We start from the raw sequence: 5,952 nt of genomic DNA, 5'->3' as shown, positions 1-5,952 counted from the left end.
TTAAAGCTTTCTTATTTTAAGATACTTCTCTGGTTTGTCTTCTTGTGTGCCCTTAACTTATAAGTCATTTTCTTGTTCTATTTGATGGCTTGCTGTTCAAAAAGTTCAAAAATTGTTGAGTAAGACGGAAAAGCATGAGCTCCATTTTGGCCCACAGTGTTTCATCATGATTGTCCCAGCTCCACAACGGTGTAGTTGGACACTGCTTCATTACCACTTGGACCTTCTCTGAATCATCCAGCCTATAGAAATGAGCAAAGAGGGGCTTACTGTCTCTTCTATTTTACCTAGTTTGATCTTCTGGGCTTACCTAGCTTGATGTTCTAACCCTTTTGAACAAAACTGCTCTTCGGGTTATAAGTTTGTGTGATTCATCTAAATCTAGCTTGCTTCATTAAGCTTTCTAAACTGGCGAGTCCCTTGGGATGTTTGTCAAGATATAGATACAAACTGAGGGTATTTTCGGATACTTCCCAACATACAAACTCTGTCATGCATGTACAAGATTAGAGTTCGATTCCCAAGACATTCCAAATAGCCCTTGTCCTTTAATGCTTTATCTATTAATTATTCAGTTAACAAGTTTAGCTTGCTTCATTAAGCTTTCTAAACTGGCGAGTCCCTTGGGATGTTTGTCAAGATATAGATACAAACTGAGGGTATTTTCGGATACTTCCCAACATACAAACTCTGTCATGCATGTACAAGATTAGAGTTCGATTCCCAAGACATTCCAAATAGCCCTTGTCCTTTAATGCTTTATCTATTAATTATTCAGTTAACAAGTTTCAAATGTTTCAACATACAAGTGGTCTTCGGAAGATGACTCATATGCATGATGCCGAAGCTTAGAGTCTCTTTGAGTTTTACAGATGCCAGACGGCTAAGGTCTTGCAATCCACAAGTATATTATAAGAGCATCTCCAACATGTATCACGTATGCTATATTTTCTCTCTTTTTCCAAATTTAGAGATTCTCCAATCTCTTACCTTTTCCCTCTATTTTAGAGGAGAGTTTAGCATAGCTGTTGGAACAAACTTTTTCAAATCTCAAAATTTCTAAAATAACATAACTGTTAGAGATACTCTAAGTCCGGAGATTTAAGAGTTCTCACAAGTTCCATCATATGGATGTTAGGAACATGTAGTAGTATTTCCTTCCTGCAGGTTACATCTAGCACCTAATAAGTATTCTAAATGGGCCAACTCCTTTCACAATCATGAAGACATTTACATGATTGATGTCTTGAGCTAAGCAGTTAGCACGGTCATTTTATGAAATTGCTGTCAGGACCGTGATTTGATATAACAGTTATCGCATTGGTAAAGCAGTAAAAAAAGTTAGGCTCACATGATAAATACAAATATAAGTGACTGCCCAGGTCATTAGAGTTATTGACATTGCATGTTTAAAAAACTCATAAGATTACAACAGAATCATAAATCTAAGGGTTCGTTTGGACTTTGGTATGCGGACAAGGTTGGACATGATTGGACTAGTGAGAGAGGTAGGCAGGTGAAAGAATTGTGTAAAGTTGTAATTTGATATGAGTAGTTAAGTAATTTACAAATCTTGTCACGTCTTCTTGATTTTTGTTTCACTTATTTTGCCGGGACAAAAAAAACTGTACTTTTCTCCCACTCAATCATGTCTTGCCCCAATCTAATTGTCGCACCAAACGTGGAAAGAACAAGGTCAAGCTTTGGAAGATGAAGAATCTATAGTGATTCTTGTCCAAATGTAATGTCCCATCCTGTCCAGCATACCAAATATGTTGTTTTGTTCTATGTACCAAATGAACCCTAAAAGATTAATCTTTGGAAGATGAAGAATTTGTAGTGATTTCTCAACTTATGAATGACAAATGTTGATGTTCATCCATTTATTCATTCTCCACAGTTTTAAGTAGTTGGGAATAAATGAGCTCTAGGGTTTTCAACTTCTTGGTCATTTGTGCAACGGTATCCGAGTTACTGGTAGATCCTAGCTCCTTGGAGGTCATAGGTTTAAGCCTCAACAAAGATAAGGAGTGTGCTTTGAGTATTTGTTGTATATAAATATTATATACTTAAAAAAAAATACCTGATGTTATACCCTCGGGACTTGACATAGGTATTATCATACTGAATACCGTATACATCAATTACCAATTGTTATGTACCTTTATGTTATTTGGCATATGCGAAAAATACGTTTGCCCCTTTTGTATGTGTGCATATCATCATTCATCTGTAGTAAGTCAGGCTAGTGGTATGCTAGATTTTTTCTTTGGAACTTGTTGGTCTACTTAGAGATAAGCAAGGATCGGGTTTAACCGGTCCCAAATAGGGTGTAAACGTGCTGAGTGAGTCGAGTAGCAGGTCATTCGAGTTATGCTAAAAAAATGATATTAGGCTCAAGCTCGAGCTGGGATATTTTACAATGTTTTGAGCTCGATCTTGATGCTCGTTTAAAAGCTCAAACGTGCGATTTATTAACTCGTTTATTTGCTCAAGCTCAATAATTTTTATGTTTGATTATATAATTTACAAACAAATAAATATGTTTGGCTTGGAAAAGTATATGTTTGAATGACTTGGCTCAACTCGACTCGACCTGACTCGACTCATAAAGTTTAAGAGCTTTCGAACGAGTTGAATTGAACATTCTTGTTATGAAGCTCGACTCGTTTGTATTCGAGATCGACTCGAGCTCATGAATTATTAAGTTTGAGCTCGAGCTCAAGTAGCTCACTAAAAACTCGAATCGTTTACACTCCTAGTCCCAAGGACCCGGTTCTCGGCCTGAGCCCAAAAGAATCTTGCAACTGGTTCTTGGAAGGCGTCAACCGATCCTTAAAGTGGGCCGGATTCACTCTTTTTGGCCCAAACCAGTTCAACCGGTCCTTTTGTTTATTTATTTATTTATCGTATTAACATAATAGACGCCATCGTTGATCAATTCAACGACCCGTGAAAATGTAAACTATTGATGGTTGACACGCTTGTTTAAATCCCCCCAACCAGGCCATGTATCCGCCCCTGACTATTTGGATTTTTATCTTTGACAAATTAACTGATAACTTAAGTTCGTACTTTCTTGAAGCAGTTGATGGGTGTAGAAAGAGTCGACGTTACTAGCACTTTGGTGTGATTCTATTTATGAGAATAGGAAAATTGCAAGAAGAATTACGAGATTATAAAACGAACGTGTATATGAAATTCGGGTATACGAAAATTATTTTGCAAGAATATCGAAAAAACGCTCGAGACAGGAGAAAAATGTGTGAAAATGCATATTATTTGCACTCTATTTATATCGATCACAACAAATCATCTTTTCTAAAATAAATGTCAAAACTAGCCGTTAAAAGCAAAAATAGTCATAGACCGGTACAAGGACTGGTCCAAATTAGTCTAAAAGCCGGTCCTTTGACCAACCCAATGGGTCCAACTTGTTTTGGTCTGATTTTATTCGGTTCTTTTGATCCCAGTTGGTCTTTTAGGCCGAGCTTGGGCCTGCACTTGACCGGTCCTTGATTCCGATCCAATGTGTCTCTAAGATTAAAGATGGCCAAAGAGGGCTCGACCGAACCTGTTAGTGGTTACATCTTGACGATCCGGAACCAATTATAAGTTTTACTGAAATTCAAGATCCGAACCGATCTGGCCTGGACCTGTTCATAAACACGTTATGCATGATTTTTCAAAAAATTTAAAGTTTTTATAAATTATAATAAAGTTGTTCATTATCTTTTTTTTTTCTTTTCTCCAAGAGTAATTATAATATTAAAAGTTCAACATTTAAAATTTAATCAATTATAAATTTTGTTTTAAAAAAAATATTTTCTTGAAAACCAACATGATTAAGGGACTGATTTGAGACCAACCTGAAATGAATGGAACCAAGATCGATAATCCCATGATTTTTGGTCGGAATCAAGACCGACCAACTGGATTATCAAAAGACTGGTTCATGACTCGAACCAGACCAATATGCCACTTTGCATCTCCACGCAATTTTTAGCAGCAAAAAACTCCAAACTCATTTCAGCACAATTAGGATCAGTTGAAATATCCAGATTGATCGAAAGTTTGATTCTATCTGAACTACTCATATTTAAATGATATCCACATTCTTCACAAAAATTCATTTTTGATATCCCTTTGATAGGGATAATAACAGTTCTTTTAGGAGCTACTTTAGCTCTTGCTCAAAAAGACATTAAGGGTGTGTTTGGTTTGCAGGAATGTTTATGAGGGATTTGGATTCCCAGGAGGGATTTGGATTCCATGGGATTTGGATTAGATTGGATTTAAAATCCATTCCTGTGTTTGATTTGCAGGATTTGGACATAATATGACCATAGTGTATACCATGAACTTCAACTATATATCTTGAAGAATCATAAAATTGCATATAGAAGTTGACTAGAAATAGCAAAATTCCTATGATCATGCATCTGAAGAATCAGTTTAAGCAAGCATATAGCAATGACGATGAAACCATCATATGTACAAAGCACACTTAAACAAAAACTATATACTTGAGAAAAGTTTTCATCAAACAAGGAGGACTACTCTGTTCATACCTATTCAGATTTAAGCATCTACAAAAGGTGTTATATGATTTAGCTGCTGAGAGTGATGCGAGAAGGCGGCGAACAGAAAAGGCGTTTTGGCTCAAGGGGTTTTGGCTCAAGGCGGTTCAGGGCGCAGCTTCGCGMRRGGRAMRGGAAGGGAGCACCGGCGAGACGACCTTAGGGCACAGCTTCGCAAGGGACGGGAAGGGAGCACCGGCGAGACGACCTTAGGGCACAGCTTCGCAAGGGACGGGAAGGGAGCACCGGCGAGACGACCTTAGGGCACAGCTTCGCAAGGGACGAGAAGGGAGCACCGGTGTTGGAAGGGAAGCGATGGGAGGGAATATGGGTGAAGGAAGCGGGAGGAAGGAAGGGAGACGCAATAATCGATAGGAAGCGATGGGAAGGAAAGGATTGGATTTGAAATCCCGCCCCTTTGCAAAGGATTTCCAAATCCCGCATACACTGGATTTTAATCAAATCCCTGGATTCCAAATCCCGCATACACTGGATTTTAATCAAATCCCTGGATTCCAAATCCCTTCAATTTGGCAAACCAAACATAGGATTGGAATGGATTTAAAATCCGAATCCCCCCAAATCCATTACATTCCTACAAACCAAACGCACCCTAAGATTTGGGTATTTAGAATTTCATTTTAGAGGTCACGACCCTGGAAAAATTTCAAGTGGTGATACAATTTAACTATAAAAATAATTTATTTCTTGTACAATATTAGTATAGATCTGTTGATTGGTTCCTCGTCCTTATATAAAAGATATCTATGTTCGAGTCCGGTCTCTATATATATATATATATATATATATATAAACACACATCAAATTTTAAGCTAAAAAAAATACCAGGAGCATTGTGTTAACATTTCAGTTTCAAAAACTATATAATGACACCCTTTAGAAACGTAATTTTTCCTTTTAGGATGGAACTATGAAGGTGGCACGTGCCACTATATCATTCCATGTGGATCTGTTTGAAATTTTTCTGGCTATTCTCCAAAATCACTTGAATTACTTGAAATATACACAAACTGATCTGGATATCTACGGTTAAAAAAACACAGGTACAATCTTGAAGTACTCCATGTAATGTTAATGTTAGACTGAAAAGCTATTAGGTGAGCCATACATTTGTTCTATTTTTATACATAACTAGTGTTTGACATCGCGCGTTGCGCGATAACGATAATTTTTTTTAAAAATTATTGAAATTAGCTAAATGAGTCGATGATCATATTTATATATTAAACTAATAAGAATCAACATTACCTTTGATATGTGAATCTAACTTATCTTTATTGGTTGTTCTTTTAATATTATATATATATATATATATATATATATATATATTATTATTATTATTAAGTCTTAT

The sequence above is a fragment of the Cynara cardunculus genome (genome assembly GCF_001531365.2).
Source record: "Cynara cardunculus var. scolymus isolate 2C chromosome LG 11, CcrdV1, whole genome shotgun sequence".
In the NCBI taxonomy this organism is placed as follows: domain Eukaryota; kingdom Viridiplantae; phylum Streptophyta; class Magnoliopsida; order Asterales; family Asteraceae; genus Cynara; species Cynara cardunculus.
Note: the sequence above shows the minus strand (reverse complement) of the source record.